Below are 22,181 nucleotides of genomic sequence, written 5' to 3'. Positions count from 1 at the left end.
CACTAAGCTTGAATTGAATCTGTGTAATTAGAAATGAATAGTAGTTTCATGAGTATACGAGGGGTTAAAATAAGTTAGGACACCTCACTTAAAATGTAATTGCTTTCTATTGTGGATCAGTTTGTATGCTGTAATTCTGAAAAGAAATGTTGACTTGCTCTCACCTTTTTTAGACTTTTTCACATTTTTTTGGTTAATTTTGTTTAGCTTGTCAAACGCATGAAGGCTGGATTATTAATAATATTCTAATGTGGCAGGTGTGTATTCGTGTGTGGGAAGGTGTCGGCTTAAAGTGACAGCTGAACCTTTTGCTGAAATATAAGCTTTACTCCCAGGAGAAAGTGCTCTTCTCTCTTCTTTTTCTCTGGGTACACTATGCTATATGATAGAAGATGTTAATATTAGAAGCGGAACAGATGGCTCAGATCAAGACTGGGGGCACAGCTACAACTGAGAGATGGGGAAAGAGATTCAAAGAGGAGCCGACAAGAGCAGAGAATTCAATTATAAGGTTCGTTTTGAGGAAGTATTGTGGGGGTTTTATTATTGGAACCTCCATGTTCTCATTTAGAGTGACCCATTTATGAGGCTTGTTACGAACTTGTCTAACCCTGTTGCTGGTATTTTACTACTTGAAAGGAATTTTAAATGTCATTGAGTAGCACTTGCTCTCTCTTCCTCTCTCTTTGGTTATATCTGAACATCTGACAGCTCTATTTCACTGGAAGGACTGACAAGCCTGATTCTCATTAGACACAGGAGGATGTAAATGCTTTAGGAACTTTCTGAATGGACAGCTCTACAATAATTCCATCTTATATATTACTGCCATAATTTATTAGGCATAGAAAGCATCCAAACTGAGGTTTGACACATTTACCACAGTGTAGCACAACTAACATTACAAAATAAATATCTCCCTAAGAAGAGATTTTATACGATTCAGAATAATATCCAAATGCTTGGTCCTGATCCCTGAGATTCCTAAGCTCTATTCAAAGCTTCATTCACAGCTTTTCAGAAGATAGGACTGAGGAACGACTGGTTTAGTTATTCTAAATTCCCTATCCAAGCAACCACGTAATACAACCTGTTTCGTAAGTTAGCCCAAATCCCCTTTTAACTTCAACCAGGACTGTTTTGCCAATTTAAATGTCATTTATCAACCTCACAGCTCTTTAAGCCTTCTTATAATACTCAGGCACGATTTGTGCAGTTTGCTAATTTCATTCTGCCTTCCACTGCTTGTAGACAGGCTCCTTCCACAGGTTGTTGTGGAGTTTCTTGTTAATTCACATCAATGTATCCAGTGCAGCAATGTATGACTGGATCATAACTTAGTGATGAGTTGTGAAACATAAATGGACTTGACTAAACATTATGCCTCCAGATAACCGTTCTATAATACGGCAGATAAACCTCTGTCACCCAGACATCAACTAGTGCAGCACAATTAAAATGTTACAAAGGCTCTCCTCAAAATTTTATCACCTGTGATGGAAAAATAAACCAAAAGTTGTCATAAAATTAGTGCATTAATAATTTTTTTTTCAAGTAGTTCAAAACCACACAAGCTGTGTCCTCTCAATCAGGAGTGCATGGCCTGTACTGGCTGTTGACTGCTTCTAAATCAAAGGTCCAAATTCGAGTTTTTTAATACCAAGTACATTCATGTCATTCTGTAGAAATGTCACATGATGACGGTACAAACTGTTAGGAAAAAGTGATTGACACATCATCTTAACTACTCTCACAGGTACTCTTCTGAGACAATCAATTTGGTGTTCTATCTCATTACATTTCACTGTTTTGGTACTCTGTATTATTTGAAAGAGTCTACAGTGTCCTTGAACTGAAGATATTTAAAGATCATTCTCACAGACAGAAATCCTGATGAGATAAGAGTCAGACCTGCTGCAAGCTGTCAAAATGATGGGGAAAAAAAAAAAGGAAGAAAATTATCCACCTCATAACTGACTGATGGACACTGAGATCTTTAAAAGGTGCTAAGTCCATTTTTTGTGTAATATTAGACAGAATCCAGCAGCAGCCAGTAATCAGTGTAAGAAACTGATACACAAATGGTATGAAAACCAGAATGTGCTGGCATAAAAAGTCATTGCAGCAGCAAGGCTAAGTTTATTGCTCCACTGCTCCTCTACTTTCTAATAATAAATTACTGCATTAATAACCCTTTATACTTATCCTACTGGAGATTATATGATTACTGATAAAATTTTAACTACATTAGCAACACTACACTAATTGCATTAACTAGCATAATAAAGTTAACAATATAAATATGATGTCCTTGATGCACACATGGTAAGATTGCGCATCTCCTTAAAATTAATATTAATGGAATAATGTCATACTATTTCTGTTCAAGCCACTTTTACGCCTGGCTTAAAGTCTTAAAATTTAATACTAGGTAACAGGATTAAAGCAGTCTCTTTCAGATGCAAACACAAAGTGAAATCTAGAGGTGGTCTTCCATAAATCAGAAGTTAATCAAGCAAGGCCAATTTAAGTCCTATGAGATCATCACCCTGAAAGAGATCACATCAAAGTAAATGGCCCAGGAAGCCTGAAACAGCAGATCAGGGTCTGACAGTCCCAGCAGCTGACAAACACCAAGGTTCCTCTTCTTTATTCACAGTTCTATATGACCTTTGATGAATAAAAATAACACTATCTTATTCTGTACTCACATCTCACCATCCCTGGAGGTGATCAAGAAAAGAGTAGATGTCACTGAGCATCATGTCACTCAGTGATGTGACTTAGTCATATGGAAGTGATGAGTTGATGGTTGAACTAGATGATCTTTGTGGTCTTTTCTAATCTTAATGTTCTATAATTATATAATTCATGTACTGTGACCTGCAGGAGACCTTTGTCAAACCAGTCATGGTCTAGAAGAAAAGCAAGAAAATAGCAAAACTACTTTTCTTTACACTGCCCTCTCAACGTAAATAAATAAATAAGCACAGTGTTCAGCATAAAGTTTGACCTGTAGGCCAACACTTGGCCAACACCAGACTGAGGCTGGGTATGGAGAGGGAAATGTATATCAAAGCCAAACAAGTAAAGATCATCCAATGATTACATCAGTACTTGCGAACAAGCAGCAAGGATGGGCAAGTTTGGTCAAGAGAAGAGGTAGTTTATGGAGTATAGCCAATGTTCTCTCTGGATGCGCCCATCCCTGGATGTGTTCAAGGCCAGATTGGATGGGGCTCTGGACAACCTGATCTGGTGCCTGATCTAGTGGTTGGCAACCTTGCCCACGGCAGGGGATTGAAACCAAATCTTTGAGGCTCCTTCCAACCTAAGCCATTATATGATTCTATGATACTTTCCTTCTGGTGGCTTAAGACATTATTTTATTTCCTACATCTGCCTACTTTCACATCCATAGCACGGGCACCTCTACTCCACACCCCAGTTAGATCTGGACACCTCACAGCTCGCTCAGAGCCACATTGCTCTCTCCCTCTGAACTCCAACCTTTGAAAGTAGGAGCCAAATACAACAGCTCAGGCATCTCCATTCAGAGCACGGGCAGAGCAACATCCTGTTTCATTTAGGTACTGCAAATTGTTATTCTGAATACCTGTCCTCATGCTCTATTTCTTCCTTTGGTAAAACATGAAATCTAGCACCTATTTGCCTTGTAACAGTGTTATGAGCAGTTGCAATACAGACTGAAGGTGCCCAGATGCAACAAATGTGCTGAATAATCAGGCACAAGAGAAATACTGTTTTATGTAAGGACATCTATATTTTTAGCTGAATGTTCCCCTAAAATACATGAGCTTTTTGGTTTACTTAATAACTTCATTAAAGCAGTGAAATTTCTTTCAATAATGCTCTGAATGGAACAACATTAAAATCCAATATTTATTCATGTTACAGCACAGTAATTTGATAGGTAATAAGCATTAAGATAAATATAATTTTGTAGTTGACAACTCTAAGCTTTGCTGTATACCTGTACATGATACTTGACATTTAATTTGAAAAGCAAGGTAGTCTGATGGGAGAAAAAAAAAAAATCTTTTTCATGTTTATAGTAAAAAAGCATTGGTTAATTTTATTAAATCTGGGGGATTTGCTTAGCTTTATTTTCACGTTTTAATAAACTCATCTCATAGAAGCATAATGAAAATAGAAAGATCAACTAACATAAGAATAGATGGGTTTGGATTCTTGTGTAGAAAACAGTTTTGTTCCTGCCGTTAACAATAAATGTAAATTATGAAATTACCTAAAAAATCACAAGTTCCTAAAGAGACGACATAATGCCTTAATGTTGATACTAGATTAATCAAGGAAGTTGAATTTTTATGATGCATAACTCCAAGATGAAGATAACATAATTTTCATTCTGCAGTGTTAAATACTGTAATGCCAGTACAATATGCAATGAAGAAAAACACAATAAAATAGCAGATAAAGAAAACTTTGCACTTGAGGTGCAAACCCTATCATTTTTGCCTTGGGTAGGTGAAGTTGGCCCTTACAGGTGGAACAATTTCCCATCTGCATGAGTAAGGGAGAGAAGACACTCTTTCTCTAAGCTGTTTTGTTTATTTGTTTGTATTGTTTTCAGCGTATCATCTTATATGTATCATTTGAACAGATTAATAGGTAATCATTTATGTCATCTGCAGGTAGATCCAATAACTCCTGTGGCTGTGTTTCAGTGGAAAAACAAAAGAGTTTTCTCAGTGTTCGAAAATCTCCCTCTTTTGAGAGATGAAAAACATCTATTATCTCTTACCTGTTTGTTAGGTGTAACTCAGTATGGAAAATTAAAGGAAAATTGACATTATCACATTCTATTTCTATCTCAGTTTCTATCTCTATTTCTATATTAGTAAAATAAAGTACATTGTGCATGGATTTGAGGTTGTTTGTACCACTCATTCACAATAAGGTCCACTGACATGTTATTCTTCTGAGCTGTAAGACAAGATGGCCTGTGATGTTCATTGATGTATTCTTACAGTGACAAATCGATAACTACATGCTGCCACAATCATTGCAGATACTGATTAAGTCTCCCCTTGCATCTCAGCATGATGGAGAGTAGTGTGGGACTGTGGAGAGTAGTGTGGGACTGTGTGTGATCCTCTGCTTGGATCATTACATCAGCTTAAAAGTACATGTGACAAACTTCATGATGTCTCTTACTGACCAGCCTCAGACAGCATAGAAGGCAGAATACAATAAAATTGTACTTCAGAATCTTATACCAAGTCAACATTCATGTCCTGCTAATTTCCAGGTTCACCTTCCTTCTCCTCTCTGTTTCCCCACAGGCTCAACTACTACCAGATTTAGGAGGCTAATGATGCTTCAGCAGAACTATAGTTCTGAGGTTCAAGAACAAGGAAGAGTGTACAAATCAAGGAGTGCTGAGAGATGCAAAAAGAGACCCTCTAAACTCTAACCTCAGATCAGAAGTGTACCTCATTTACGTGTATATGAGCTTCAGTGCCCTTTTTTCCAGGCACTGTCCGAGTTGTCCTCATCAGCTGTTTCTCAGCAGCTCCTAATTATTCTTCACCTACTGTGAACTTCTCCCTAATTACTCTTTCCCTTTCTCTCCAGGGCCTCTATAAGAATGACAATGCCATTTGCAAATTTGAAGTGATTCTCAGTTCTATTGTTGACCTTTGTTGCAGTTCTCTGTTCTACCAAGGTTGTTACATTCTTTTGAAGTCTATATTTGAAAACATCTCAGCAGGGTCAGTTAACTAAAGCCCATTCTTCTCAAGTTGCTTTGAGGATGGAGACGTAGGCTGTATGAGAAGCCTTGCAGAAGTTGATTGCATTTTTTGTTATATTTACACTGACAATAATGATGAGAGTAAATGCTCATTTCTGTAAAGAGGTCATGGAAATCAGAATGCCAAGAGGTCACTCACCTTTCTCTAAACAGCTTCTTTAGCCTCTTGACCTTGCAAATGGAAAAGTCTCCCAGGGCTAACCACTTCCTTTTATTGCAACTGTCCGTATTTCTTACTCTCTGTCCCTTTTCATACATAAATTTCCTAATGTTACAATTATTTTCCTCCCCAGAGTGATACCATCTGACAGAGACACCCAGCTACATTCATCCTTCTCCCTTCACCTCATATACAACTTTGTAGATCCCATTACCCTTGCTACTGCTGAAGAACAGCAGTAGGATATACTTCAGTCCCTCCTGCTTCACTGCTTCCTCTTTAATTGGATCAGGTCCACTGAGTCCACTGAGTAGGATGAGACCAAAATAATCTGTTTACTCTAAGTGGATCCCTTCCAAGCTGTGCTCCTGCACGCTCTGAGCAGTGTCATCACAACTTGGCTGGATTTCTTGCTCCTGATTTTCTGGACTAGAACATCACTGACAGTGATTTGAGGTACTGGCAGACTTTCTGGCAGCTCGCAGTTCTCCTCAGGCATCTTTTGCATGCCTGACATACCAAGCAATTCTTCTGAAGCCCCACCTTCTGCACAAACCATGGAAAGTTGTTTCACTGCCATCGTATTTCTATTCCTTCTTAATTTTCTCTCATGTTGACTTTCATCAATTTAGAGGGCAGATACTGCCAATTAAGCAACAGACATCCAAGGAGCAAGCTTGAATACTGAATCCCATTCATTTTCTTCAAGCAATCCAAGGAACTCTCAAAGACAAAGCCCAGGAGCTATCTGGGAGATCTTTCTCTGTAAGGACGGCTTCCAAACAATAGCATGGATGAGATTAAAGCAGCCTTAGTTCCCTCTGCCCTAGGGTCTTCCAGCAGAATTTCAGCAAGCTCCATGCTCTCAAACTTTCCAAAAGCACTCAGCACATGGCTTCATTATGCTATGAAAACACACTTCTGACTGTAATATAGCTCTCATATTGCTTTTGACATTGGATATACATAAAAGTATATTTTTGAGTCACAAGGACACCACAGGATACCAAGGAGTCCTAGCATGCTAACTGTGGAGCAAGAACACAGAACTTCTGGGCAAAAATATTGCTAAGCGTGTCAACACAAAGGATTTCATGCTTGCAGGAATCTGGTGAGCAGTCAGAAAATTAAGATGTAATGCAGAGAACAAATTGATCTGTCCAGAACAAATTTCTGTCCAGAAAGGGTAGAGAGAAGATTCTCTTTTATCTCTTTTTGGGTCTATAGGGTGCCATAGGTCTGCACTGAATACACTTGTAGAAAATTCAAGTATCGGTAGTATCTGGAGTAGCAGATTACTGGAGAAATCTAAGAACTCACAAATTTCAATATATGGGCCAGGTTTTGCATCTTTAGGAAAAGGAACACATTTTTCAAACACATCTGCTAAGTAATCTGTAGTCAGTATTCAGTCAATCCAGAAATACTCTAATTGTCACCACACAGCTGTTTCCATCTAGCATCTTACTGAAAGCTTGAAGGAATTATCTAAAAGGTACCCAAAAAGCAATTTTGGAAATATCTAAAATTAAGATGAGTAGAACATTCAACAAATGATCCCACCTTTACAACTAAGCATTTTAACAGCTGACAGAACCAAATATAAGAGACAGCCCTCTCCACTTAATACATAAGCTGTTCTATATCCAGATAAGAAAATAGCAAATGAAAGTTGAAATGTTGGTTTGACATAGGTCATTACTTAAACTGCTAATGCTCCCTCCAGATTAGCTTGTCACAAGTTAAGGACACAGCTAGACAGACAGGTGGGACTGATTAAACTGTCACATGCCAATAATACACTAAGCTACTTTGTCAAGGCAGGAGAATCAGAGTGGCAAGGTTGCTGTCACTGAGTGTTTTGCTATGTATGGTCACAAATGAAGCCCCGGAGGATGTCAGGAAATAAACAAGAGGACATAAAGCAGGGGAGCATGTATTATGCATGCGCAAGGAGAGGAAAACAATCTTTAGTTAAGGACTTGGCAGTAAGGACACAGGGGATGGTACAAAGGATGAAGCCCTCTGCTCCCAGAGGACCTTGTTCTCAGCCTCTTTAGTTTTCAAACAAATGATTTGCTTTAAATCAAAATGAATACAAACTACATTTGCAGAAGTCTGACAGGTCATAGCCAGAGACTCCCTCTTTAAATTCTCAGAGTTATTAATTTTTCTGGCTCCTGCAGGCAAGAAAGACATGACTATGAACACTTATTGTGATTTCATTTCATATTAGAGGCAAAGACAAATAGAGAACATAACATTTGGAATTTCGTTTGACTAAGATAAGCTCCTAAAAATGTGAACGCTTATTAAAAAAAAAAGCCTTCTGAAAAAAAAAGTTTAACTACACAAGACATCAAGCCCTCCTCTGCTCAAAATTGCTGAAAGTTCATATGTATATTTCTAAAAGGATTTCACCCTGATCCTGACCAGAAACTAAAATAAGGCATGACTTAATAAGCACATGCCATGCATATCAGTTCAGTGAATAATTTTGCTTATGGTATACCACTCCTGTCTTTTTTAACTTCTACTATAGAATCTGAGGAAAGATAGTCTGAGGTGAAACTCACCTCTGATGATGGTTTGGTCCATTTGATTCTGGTTTCATGATCATTTTAATAGATGCATCATGCAGTGTATTCAGAATCTCAAGCACAACTCACAAAAATGATTATCTATTCTACTCCAAGTTACAGAAGATGTGGCCCACTGAAATATTTTGCAAAACAAACAGCTTTCACAGTTTATCACTTGAATCACATTCAATGCCCAAAGAAGAAGCCCTGCATGTCTGTTGAGCCATTTAGTGTACGTAGGATAGTTAAATATGAAAATATTGATCAACAGTAATGGAAAATGTTGGTTCGCATTCTTTGCTAAAACTTAGATTCTACCACAGTTTTGAGAGATTCAAGAGAAGTTATTCATGTACCAGGATTGTACCATTGTCACTGACTTTTGGAAAAGACCTTTAGTAAAAGTCTGCCCAGGGTTTCACGCGATACATCAATACATTCAGACTAGCAGCTATGTAACTCTCAACAGGAATTCCACGGAGAGTTGATGTTTTACCAGAGAAAACAGGCAAGATATTGAACTGTTTCCTTTGACCAAAGGCCTTGGATGAAAATTGTCCTGATGTGCTCTTGACAGCAGCTGTCCACCCCACCATGGTGAGGTCTATATAGAGCCGTGCAGCACACGATGCCCTGGCCTCCTGCCCTCCTGCCTCATGGCACTGGCTTGAGGACTTTTTGGACAGTTTCTCTCTCATTTATTTAATTGATTAGCTTCAATCCCAATTAACTTGTATTTTTGCTATTCTAATTAATTAAATTAAGTTTTTGTTTTGTTTTTTGTTTTTTTTTCCCTAGATTGTTGCCATAAATCTCAATGTGAATCTGTAAGGAACTCCACAGATAATTTGTAGAGTTTCTCTTTATGCGAGTGAGCAACTTGAATGTACTGAGTACTGTCCATGGGCGGATGAGGGGCTTGTTGAGAGCTTTTGGGTGATAAGTAAGGGGCAGGCTGGTATGGGTGATACTGTTGTGAGTGTCTATTGCAGGCCACTGGATCAGGACAAGGAAGTTGATGAGGCCTTCTACAGGCAGCTGGTAGCAGCCTCCCAATTACTGGCCCTGGTTATCATGGGGGATTTTAACTACCCTGATATTTGGTGTAAGGCCTACTCAGCCAGCCATCCACAGTCCAGGATGTTCCTTCTGTGCACTGATGATACCATTCTGATACAAATGGTGGACAAGCCAACTAGGAGAGTAGCACTGCTGGACCTTATTCTCACTAACAAGGAAGGTTTGGTTGAAACAGTGATGTTTGAGAGTAGCCTTGGTTGCAGCAACCATGAGATCACTTCTTCCAAGCTCAAGATTAGAGCATCTCAACAGGAAGTCAAGAAAGAGAGCTGGGAGACCTGCATAGTTAAACAGGGAACTGCTGGGCGAACAACCAGCACGAAAGGAAGATTCTACCCCATTGCTTTCCTTCCATCTCTACAACCATATCTTCTTGTAAGGAAGGAATAACTCAGATAAAGCTTACAAATCTTCTAGTGGTGATGGTTAAGAGTGAATCCTCAAGCTCAGGAGATTTCTGCATGTACAAAAATAAGGGAGAAGTGAAGGAGGCTTGGAATCTCAGAGTCACATAAAGTCAGGTATTGGAAGGGACCTTGAAAGATCACCTAGTCCAATCCCCCTGCCAGAGCAGGAACACCTAGATCAGGTTACACGTGTCCAAGCAGGTTTTGAATGTCTCCAGAGAGGGAGACCCCACAACATCTCTGGGCAGCCTGTTCCAGTGTTCTGTCACCCACACCATGAAGAAGTTTTTTTTCATATTTATGTGAAACCTCCTATGTTCCAGCTTGTACCTGTTGCCCCTTGTCCTATCTTTGGATGTCACTGAGAAGAGCCTGGCTCCATCCTCATGACACTTACCCTTTACATATTTATAAATGTTTATGAGGTCACCCCTCACTGTGCTCTTCTCCATGCTCAAGAGACCCAACTCCCTCAGCCTTTTCTGATAAAGGAGATGCTCCACTACCTTAATCATTTTTGTGACTCTGTGCCGCACTCTCTCAAGCAGTTCCCTGTCCTTCTTGAACTGAAGGGCCTAGAAGTGGACACAGTATTCCTGGTGAATTTCACCAGGGCAGAGTAAAGGGTGAGGAGAACCTCTCTCAACCTACTAACCACACTCCTTCTAATACATCCCAGGATGCCATTGGCCTTCTGGGCCACAAGGGCACAGTACTGGCTCATGGTCATCCTGTTCTCCATCAGGACCACTTTCCCCTATGCTGCTCTCCAACAGGTCAGTCCCCAACCTATACTGGCACCTGGAGTTGTTCTTGCCCAAATGCAAGATGCAAGACTCTACGCTTGCTCAGATGCAAGACTCTACACTTACCCTTGTTATATTTCATTAAATTTCTCCCCACCCAACTCTCCAGCCTGTCTAGGTCTTGCTGGATTGCAGCACAACCTTCTGGCATGTCAGCCACTCCTCCCAGTTTTGTCATCAGCAAACTTGCTGACAGTGCACTCTATTTCCTCATCCAAGTTGTTGATGAATATACAGAATAGTATTGGGCCCAGTACCAACCCTTGAGGGATTCCATTAGATACAGGCCTCCAACTAGATTCTGTCCCATTGACCACAACTCTCTGGCTTCTTTCCTTCAGCCAGTTCACAGCCTACCTCACTACACAATCATCCAGACCACACTTCCTCAGTTTAGACGCAAGGATGCTGTGGGAGATGGTGTGAAATGCTTTACTAAAATTTCACTACTTTTTGAAGACTGGAGTGACATTTGCTTTCCTTCAGTCCTCAGGCACCTCTCCCATTCCCCACAGCTTATCAAAGACAATGGAGAGTGGCCTAACAATGACTTCCATCAGCTGCCTCAGCACCTGTGGATGCATCCCATCAGGACCCATAGATTTATGGATGTCAAGACTGCTTAATTGGTCCTTAACTAAGTCCTCATCAATCAAGGCAAACTCCTCCTTGATCCTAACTTCCTCTGGGGCCCCAGAGGTATGGATCTCTTCAGAACAGACTCCAGCAGTATAGACAGAGACGAAGGCATTTAGTAACTCTGCCTTCTTTGCATCTTCTGTCACCAGGGCATCCACCTCATTCATCAGTGGGCCTACATTGCCTCTAGTGATAGTTTTATCCATAGTGTATTTGAAGAAGCCTTATCTGTTGTCCTTGACCCCTCTTGCAAGGTTTAAATTTAAGGAGGCCTTAGCTTTCCTATTTGCCTCCCTATATCTGCTGACAACAGTCTTATACTCCTTCCAAGTGGCCAGCCTCTCCTTCCATGATCTGTATTGTCCAACCAAGTAGTGTTCACTTGCTACTTACTTTTCCAGTTCAAAACTTATCATCAAAAAAGGGCAGAATCCCATTTTTGGCCTCCATCTACAGCTACAGACTTCTGCCAATATCAGCACAGGCAAGTGTTGAGCTATGGACATTATCCTGGGCTTGAGCATTCAGCTGCTTCTCATGACAGATCTAACAAAAATTAAACTTTGATCTGATTTCTCTGTGGAATTAATTCACTCTCTTTGTGTGTCTAAGCATCCTTCACCATAGATCTGAATATCACTTTTTACATTACCCTTTCTTCAGCTTATGGGCAGTCCAAACCAAAAACCTCCAAAGATTATGAAAGGATTCCCAATGGCTGCAGCAGACTCCAAGAAATCTGCCTAGTTTTCAAATACTTACCTTTGGGTTTTTATTACTGCAAACATTATCTTCAAGTATCTGTTGGTTTTAATTTGCTTTGAACCTCTAGAGAACAGCAAGTACAATGTGCTAAGCTGGCTGGCCACCAGAATCCTTGCTTCCAGATACCTGCTCTCCAAGCCTGATGTCTGACAGACACTAACTTTTGCATTTTGTTATGACTTAGACACACAAGTTCAATGTGCAATTATTCTAATTAGTTGCAGGCTGAGGTCTTTTTCTATACTGATCTTTTTATCCTAAAAGTCTTTATTTTAAACAAATAGCTGCTATAAGGAAAATATTGAGGTCCTGGAGCATGTCCAGAGAAGGGTAACAAAGCTGTGAGGAGTCTGGAACACAAGTATTATGGGAAGTGGCTGAAGAAACTGGGATTCTTTAGATGGCAAAAAGGATGCTCAAGGGAGACCTTATCACTCCCTACAACTCCCTGAAAGGAGGTTGTATCGAGGAGGGGGCTGGCCTCTTCTCCCAGTTAATAGTGATAGGATGAGAGGGAGTGGCCTCAAGTTGTACCAGGGGATGTTCAGGTTGAATATTAGGAAAAATTTCTTCTGAGACAGAGTGGCAGGGTATTGGAATAGGCTGCCTAGGGAGGTGGTGGATTCACCATGCCTAGAGGTGTTCAAGAACTGTGCAGACGTGGTTGGTACTTAGAGACATGGGTTAGTGGGCAATAATGGTGGTAGGTGGATGATGGGACTAAATGATCCTACAGGTCTTTTTCAACTTCAATGATTCCATGATTTTATAGGGAAAATAACTTCCCACAGCATCAGAAAAAGCAAGACACCCTTATCCCATAAAACTACAGAAGACAAAGTATGTGTTTTCACAGTACCACAATAGAACACAATTTAATGAGGCTTACAGCTCCAGCTATCACCTACAGGCCACTAGGTTTTTGCATTACTTGAAATAGAGAAACACAGAGCAATTTACAACCATTCATCCTTCAGCTTTCTCTGGTGTTAGAAGTAAGGCTGCATTTTCCTTTCAGTTGGGAAATAAAAACAAGCAACAAGAAGCCAAAAGATGCCAGTTTATACTAAACTACGTATGAATGTCATATCTATAAGACTTTGTTAAGTTTTTAAAAAATGAGGGATTAGTATCTTGTAGAAAGGGAAAGAGCTGACTTGTTGTTTCAAGTAAGTCTTCAGCAATCAATTAATTGCCTGATCAATGCAGCATGATCTAAGCAGCTTAATTGAAGAGAAAGAATACTCAGGAAGCACATCTCTCCAGAGGAGGAGCATTGCCAGTAAAGTTAACAGCGTTTGGAAATACAGCTGCCTCATTTGATTTAGGAGGAAAAAAATGGTGCAAAACGAGATATAAGGACATCACAAGTAATTGACATCCAGAACAATACCCTTCAACAGAAAGGCTTTGGTCTGAGAATTTACTGACACGCACAGACTCATGTGGCAAGAGTGCTAACACATACATGTTCACATTTGGAACCCAACAGCAGGTAATCATGAATTTTTTATCATTCCATCACAAAGCTGAAAGTGATTTTTCCTGAAAGGAACAACACTCTTTTAAAGAATAAAGAACACTCCCTACAGGTTGTGTGGCTTTTTCAGTTATACTCTTGCTACAACTTCTTGTTAGTAATTGTATGACACTAGTTTCATCAGATTGTTTTTGTATTAGGAAGAAGGGGGAAGAGGACTGATGGTACTGTAGTCAAGGCAGCACAACATGGGCTGGTCAGGTTTTCCTTTTCCAAAGCCCACTGTGGAGACTGATTAATTGACGAATGCGAAGTGAAACCAATAATACTAACTACACTACTCTTCCTCCCTTGAAGAGATAGGAATGTTTTCACTCATTAATCCAAAAGGTTGGAGGGAAAAAAATGTATAGCTTCTCTTTACAAAATAAAAATATATATTTTGTGGAAAGACAAGTGCACTAGTTAGACACTTGACAGGGCTCCTGAAGTTGTTAGTATCTGCTCTAGATTTGAGCCAGACAAGGAAGCAGGCTAGAACATAGATTGTTTGCTTTCATATAGAAATTCATTTTCCTCATGCAGCTGCATGAGGCAAAGAATGTGGGCATTTACCCTCAGCAAGTCTGCAGATGACACCAAGCTGAGGGTGCAGTTGGCATGCTAGAGGGAAGGGATGCCATGCAGAGGGACTTGGACAAGCTTGAGAGGTGAGCCCGTGCCAACCTCATGGAGTTCAATAAGGAGAAGCACAAGGTCTTGCACCTCGGTCAGGAAAATCCCAAGCAAAGAAATGGCTTTAAACTAGAAGAGGGTACATTTAGACTCATCTAGATGAATAATTTAAAAAAAAACTCTGTCTAAATGGATTCAGGCCCCTTTGAGTGCTGATAGCCATACTTTTTGCCTTGAGTTACAAATGCACAAATATAAAGTGAATCAGGTAACATACAAATGAAATAAAATGCCTAACTTACTTTGATTACCTTGCACATTACCAAGCAGGATTTTTTATAGAAGAAGAGGACTTGAAGTGAAGAGTTAATGGCTCTAGGATATTAATACCATCTAGTCTTTTTTCTAGCCAGTTTTACAGCCAATGACCTCAGTACAGCAAGCATTTTACCAATGCATTTTTATCACACATTCAAGTGGTCCCTATTGTAGTTATGGGTCCTTCAAGCCAAGATAATTAAAATAGTAAGATAAGGGAATTAATTCTCAAAGGTTAACTGATCCTCAGTTCGTATCGCACGATGACACCAGCTGGGAGTGCAATTCCCACAGCCAAGTGCTGTGCCACCATTTATTTACTGCTATAGATTCCATACCTGGATCTCTACACTAAAAAAAATCTTCTTAGCAGAATTTACCTCCACAAGTGGAAACAAAGTGGAAAAAAAAATGTTGAGGTTCTTAATTTCTCCATTATCATGGCCACAAATTATACAACAAGACAGATCTTGTTATCCTATTTCAGAAAAGATTCAAATGATTGTGTAGGGACTGTGAGCCCTGGTAAATAGGGGCAAATGGTGGCTTGCTCTGGGCTACCACAAACCCAGGCAGACTCAAATGAGAACACATTTCCTCAATATTCATCTGTTCAGGCTGACTCCTCTCAGGATTGAAGACATTTCCTGTGGTAGATAAAGGGCTATTACGCAGAGTGTGAGGTATTGACTGTCAGAGTAAATTAAAATTAAATGGGGCCCAATTAACACTTGTTGCTTTTGCCAGTTTCATTTCTGAACAACTGCACAAAAGTCATGACAAACCTGTACATGCAGATTAAGCAGAAATCGATAGACAATGCTATTTCTGACTGAAATCACTATAATAGCTTTCTTTCAGGAAAGCCTAGCAGATGATATGTGAAATAAGTACTTAAAAATATCCATCCATAAAACATGCCCTTCAAACACAGCTTGCAAACTGTTTTACCTAGCTGTCTATTCTTTTCTTAGAGAGTTCTTAACCTCCTTGGTTAATGCATTGAAATTTGACTGGTACTGTCCACACAAAACACTTTCATCAAGTTGATGTCAATATATTACAATGTTATCGTCATTACTGTTCAGCTGATTCTTGTACATCATTACTAACCAACACCAACTCCAGCAAAGGATCCAGACCAAACAAAAATAACTTATTCTTCATTTGACCAAGGTTACTTTAACTTTTTTTTTTTTTTTTTTTTTTGAGTACGAAGACCTTTTTTTCATCCACCCAACACTGCAATTCAGGCATGTTTCTTTGATTCAGTGTTTTCCTGCCTGCAAAACTAAAATACTTCAGTGTGGTCATAGAATCATAGAATGGCTTGGGTTAGAAGGAACCTCAAGGATCATGAAGCTCCAACCCCCATGCCGCAGGCAGGGCCACCAACCTCCACATTTCATACTAGACCAGGCTGCCCATCCAACCTGGCCTTGAATACCTCCAGAGACAGAGCATCCACAGCCTCTCTGGGCAGCTGTTCCAGCACCTCACCACTCTCTCTGTAAAGAATTTTCTCCTGACATCCAACCTAAATCTTCCCTCCTTCAACTTAAAACCATTTCCCCTTGTCCTGCTGCTATCTACCCTTTCAAAGAGTTGACTCCCCTCTTTTTGAAGGGAGTTTGTAGGCTCCCTTTAGGTACTGAAAGGCTGCAATGAGGTCACCCCGCAGCCTTCTTTTCTCCAGGCTGAACAAGCCCAGCTCCCTCAGTATGTCTTCAAAGGAGAGATGCTCCAGCCCTCTGATCATCTTTGTGGCTCTCCTCTGGACCCTCTCCAACAGCTCCCTGTCTTTCTTGTACTGGGGGCTCCAGACCTGGATTCAGTACTCCAGATGGGGCCTCACAAGGGCAGAGGAGAGAGGGACAATCACCTGTTATCCCTGCTGCCACCCATCTTCTGATGGAGCCCTGGATACCATTTGCTTTTTGAGCTGCAAGAACACACTGCTGGCTCGTGTTAAGTTTCCCATCCACCAGGACTGTGCCAGCCCTGCCGTGAGCGATGCCCCACAGCAGCCCCCTCAGCCACGACAGGTTGCCAATGTGGACTCACTGCTGCTCACCCTGCAGGAGAACGAGAGCCTCTTCAGCTTCCTTGGCAAGAAATGCATAATGATGTCTTCAGCTGCTGTTCAAATATATGCAGCAGGTCGCAATGCCACATGATCAAAGAAATGCTGTGGTGTAGCTTGGCTTGTAAAGGATAATCCGCAGAGGTTGTATTTTATCAGAATATATGACATTAAGGATGGGAAATTATTGTGGGAGCAGGAGCTCCCACAATAAACTTTGTATTAATTATATATCTTTGTATATATCTTCGTATATTCACGATACCAATTTGGGAGGGAGTGTTGATCTGCCAGAGGGGAGAAAGGCACTACAGAGGGATCTGAATAGACTGGATTGATGGTCCAAGGTTAACTGCGTGCGTTTCAATGGGGCCAAGTGTCGGGTCCTGCATTTTAGTCACAACAACCCCAGGCAACCCTACAAGTTTGGGGAGGAGTGGCTGGAAAGTTGCCTGATGGAAAGGGACCTTGGTGTTCTGATGGACATTCTGGCTGAATATGAGCCAGCAGTGTGCCCAGGTGGCCAAGAAGGCCAGTGGCATCCTGGCTTGTATCAGGAATGGTGTGGTGAGCAGGACTAGGGAAGTCATCCTGCCCCTGTACTCAGCACTGGTGAGGCCTCACCTCAAGCACTGTGTTCAATTTTGGACACCTTGGTACAGAAAGGACATGGAGGTGCTAGAGCAGGTCCAAAGAAGAGCAGCAAGGCTTGTGAAGGGCTTGGAGAATATGCTGAAGGAACTGGGGCTCTTTAATCTGGGGAAGAGGAGGCTGAGAGGAGACCTTATTGCTCTCTTCCAATATCTGAAAGGTGCTTACAGCAGAGCAGGATTGGTCTCTTCTCACTGGTGACAGGTGACAGGACGAGGGGAAATGGCCTCAAGTTGAACCAGGACAGGTTTATGTTGGATATCAGGAAAAACTTCTTTACAGAAAGGGTAGCTAAGCACTGGAATAGGCTCCCCAGGGAGCAATTCTATGATTCTATGATTCTATGATTCTATGATTCTATATAGTAGTCCTTAAGTATATTTTCATATTTTTGCTGGAAATACATGTCAAGTTGGTCTTAACTTTGCTAATGAAGAAGCTAAATTATTCTGCAAAACAGTAACAGATTTACTTGGACAATGACAAAGAAAATCTGAAAAAAGACAAGACCCTCCCAATGGTCCAAATCTACCATTGGCAAGTGTTCATATCAAAAACACAGAAATTACAACTAACAGATTTTATATTCTGCAAGTCAACAACATTTCATATACCGAAGAAAAGAAGAAAGGAAAAACTAAAAAGAGAAGATTGACAAAGGCAGATAGTGGAACACCATCTAATTTCCAACACATTGGACATGTTGGTTGGGATCCAAACACAGGTTTTGATGTGAACAACTTGGACCCAGAATTGAAAAACTTGTTTGATCTGTGTGGAATTTCAGGGGCTCAACTACAAAGAAACTTCCAAGGCTATATATAATTTCACTAAAAAAACAAGAGGTGTGGAAGCAGTTAAAAATGAAATGCACAGACAAGCTCCACCATCACCTCCACCATGCAGAGGATAACTCCCTTTGCTTCCACCACCACCTCCCACAGCTTGGGCTCTCCTCTTCCCCCTGTTAGGGGCCAAGGGGCACTACCTCCACCTTCCTCAAAGCCAACAGCAGCACCTCCACCCCCATCTCCATCTAGACCAGGTGCTGCAGTGCCCACAACTCCTCCCATCACGAAGTATCCTCTTCTTCCACCAGTGTGTTCATCCTCTCCACCATCTAGTCCTCCTCCATCACTGCCACCAGCAGCCAGTGGGTTATCTGCTCCCACCACTGCCACCTCCTTCTCCACCACTTCTTGGTCCTCTATCACCACCAGGCCTTCCTTCAGAGATCAATCACCAGCTTCCAGTTCCTGCAGAACTCAAACCAGCACTCCTATATCAAATCAGAGAAGAAGCCCAGTTAAAGAAAGTAGAACAGAACAGTCGACCAGTGTCTTGCTCAGGAAGAGATGCATTGTTATACCAGATACAAAAGGGGATACAGCTCAAATCTGTATCTGATGGCCAGGAGGGTGCACCACCTACACCTGCACCCACCTCAGGAATTGTGAGGGCATTAATGAAAGTTATGCAGAAAAGGAGCAAAGCCATTCATTCTTCAGATGAAGATGAGGATGAAGATGGTAAAGAAGACTTCGAAGATGATGACGAATGGGGTGACTGATCATATATTATATTATATTTATATATTTTAGTGTGAATAGAATCAGAGAATCACAAGGTTGGAAAGGACCTACAAGATCATCTAGTCCAATCGTCCTCCTAAATGATATACTAAACACTACTTTCTGTCTATGGATTCTGTAAAATTATTATGTAAGTGTTCTACCAGTTTGCTGTATATTTTTGTTGCCTTTTGCTTTTTCATTAATCAGTGCAATACGTCATTTAATCTGTAAATGTTTGTCAGAATCCTCTACAAAGCTACTCCCTGTTAATGTGTGCAAGTTTACACCTGAATGATCATGTACATGTGAATACTTTCCATTCTATCAGTAAGGGAGTTTAAATGTAAGATGTGACACTGACAAAAACCTTAATGTAATTTAGTTATAATGCAAGAACAAAAGCACTATTTTCATACCCTACTTTTCCTGTATCTAAATTTTCTTATTAAAACCTACTATAGCACTATGTTCTTTAAGTGACAGAGGACTTAGTTTATTTAGACCCTTCATTTCGAATGCAATGCTACTTGAATGTTGAGACTGCTTTAATACTATTGCAGGGTTTCAAATACATCACAACACTGCAGTTCAAATCTTAGCAGTATACTTTTCATAAAACAAAATCACTACAGAAGTGCACAGCTAGTTGTGAATATTGCCTTGCTCTAACTGTGGCAATACTGACTGTTATTGAATGGCAGTAGCAGCTGAATACTTTAATTAGGGAACTTTCTATTTGAAGATTAACAGGATGGTCAATGAAGTTAACAATACAGATTTATCTTATGTAAACTGGCAGGTGTCCAGTAACCATCCACTTGTTTCTCTGTCTCCCTTTCTTTCTGTTTTTCCACCAGACAAACTCACTGGAAGTTGAGCTTAAATAGCAGAGCAGGCAGTAAAACAGCAATAAATATATTCTCAGGAAGTTGTGGCTGTAAGGGCTCCATTGCCTACAAAGTCTATTGTAAATTATGCATTGCTGTTTAGTACCCTTGACATTTTTAGTAAGTACAATAAAACACACCTTTTTGGAAAGAACTGTATGTCAGCTCAAGGGAAAAAAAAAAAAAGAAAAAAAAAGAACAAATGAAAGACATAATTGTTTTATCTACAATACATTTCTTTAGTAGATTAGTACTGAAATGCACTGACTTTTTCCCCATCTACTAGGCAGGATTAAAACCTGGAAGGTCCCATATTTCATTCAGCCAGCCATTAGATTAGAAAATAAGGTGCAGAAAAGAAAACCAAGGAAAATTGCAACTGTAAAGTTCAGAGCTACAGCAATGTGCTGTACTTGCCAGCATTTTAAAAGTAAACAGAGATGTGAGGATGAGCAGGTATTAGTCAGTAGCTGTCCAGAGGTCAATCAGCATATCCTATATCAGCAGAATCTGTCCTGTACCAAAATCCCAGATGTAAAGGGGGATTTTGAGGCTTTGAGCACGATAAAATATTACACAGAATCATCAGTAGGAATCTAGCTAACAGACAGATATTATATTTCTATGGACTCTAATCACAGAATCATAGAATCATAGAATGGCTTAGGTTGGAGGGGACCTCGAAGATCTTTGTGCTTCAACCCCCCTCCATGAGCATCGTTGGCTCCAGCAGCTCAGGCTGCCCAGGGCTCCATCCAACCTGGCCTTGAGCACCTCCAGGGATGAGGCATCTACAAAACATAAAAAAGCTGTGCTATACCTTCTGCAGTTATCACAGTCTAAAGGATCTCGAATCTTAAATCAGGGCTGCAGAGAAGTCCTAGAAAGCAGATTTTTATTTTTGCAGTCATGATAAGAATTCGATTTTCAGACTTACTCTTAAATACACTCATCCATCTGACTGCATCATTTCATACTTGCCCGATAACAAGAGCAAAGTAAGCAACTGGAAATTGAGATCATAGCTTTTTCCTGTTACTTCGAGTCCTTTTGCTTTTGCTGACATTTGAGTAAAATAAACCACTAGACCGTTACATGTTAATCAGTTCTTTGTATCCTTCCTGAAGACGCTTTATAATTACCATAGCTTTGATATCTGCCAGAAATTCACTCCTTTGGGTCTTGAAATAAACTTGTGATAAAGTACAAACTGTGAAACTGAACTAGCTCTTCTAATAAAAGTTATATTTTGACAATGCTTTCTCTCTTACTGTATAGAAAAAAATTATCCTGACTTCTCATGCAAACATTCCTTCAGTAGTTCTTTCTTCTCCTGATGACTACTTCTCCACCCCCATTCTGGCTTGGATAACATTGAGACATGGAAGTGTGTATGAAGTAAAGGTGTAGAACTGAATTCCTCCATGTGGAAAAATATTCACCCACTGGCATTCATCGACAATTGCTGAATGTTTATGGAGACCAAACAGTGGATGTGAGCATGGTGGCTGCTGCATTTCAGCAGTGATGACAGTGACAGTGGGTCACTTCTGCTGGTGCCGATTTTTACGAGCATGGCATGCAAGTTCTTGTTCATTGCAGGTGAAAATGCTAATGGTGGTGACTATGTTAAAAAAAAAAAATAGAGGTTTGTAACTGAGAGTTTATCAAACGATGTTATTGTCCTCTTTGTAGCTGTTGTGGTTCCATGGAAATAAATAGGAGGCATTACTTTCAGAGCAACCTCAGGACACTGAGTGGTAAGGCCACTGTAAAACACCTTGTTGAACATCTCCAGGAGCACTGACCTGGCACCAGAAAGATTTCAGACATGACCTGCAGACATCTGCAAGTGCCTGCTACTTGCTCATACCACATTTGAGTGAATATGAGGTGCAACGACGCAACAGACACAGCATGCATGTTTTTTTGCACAGATGTACACTCAATGCCTCAGCTCCAGCCCAGTGCAGCAAGCTGCCACCAAGCTGACCCAAGAGTTTTAGAAAAATGTTGTTGTAGTGCTTGTCACATCCAGGTAATCACCCAGCTGGTGAATACATGCTTGTTCACATGCTCTCAGTGCCGGGAGATGTGATGGAGATCAGGATGGATGGAGAGCAGGAGGGCAAAGGCAAGTAGGGCTGGGTGCCCCCATCCTGCACCTACCTTGCCCCAGGTTTCGAATAACTACCCAAAGAGAAGCCTTAAGCTAACAATAAATAAATAAATAAATAAAATAAATAAAAATAAAAAATAAAAAATCATAATCCCCCT

The 22,181-nt window shown here is 40.5% G+C and overlaps 1 pseudogene; it reads left to right on the top strand.

Moving 5' to 3' along the window:
• Window positions 1-12,865: 12,865 nt before the first annotated feature.
• LOC100540787 lies at window positions 12,866-19,025 on the top strand (annotated as a pseudogene).
• Window positions 19,026-22,181: the final 3,156 nt, after the last annotated feature.

The sequence above is a fragment of the Meleagris gallopavo genome, chromosome 1, assembly GCF_000146605.3.
Source record: "Meleagris gallopavo isolate NT-WF06-2002-E0010 breed Aviagen turkey brand Nicholas breeding stock chromosome 1, Turkey_5.1, whole genome shotgun sequence".
Lineage (NCBI taxonomy): Eukaryota > Metazoa > Chordata > Aves > Galliformes > Phasianidae > Meleagris > Meleagris gallopavo.
Note: the sequence above shows the minus strand (reverse complement) of the source record. Positions and strands in the feature narration are given on the sequence as shown.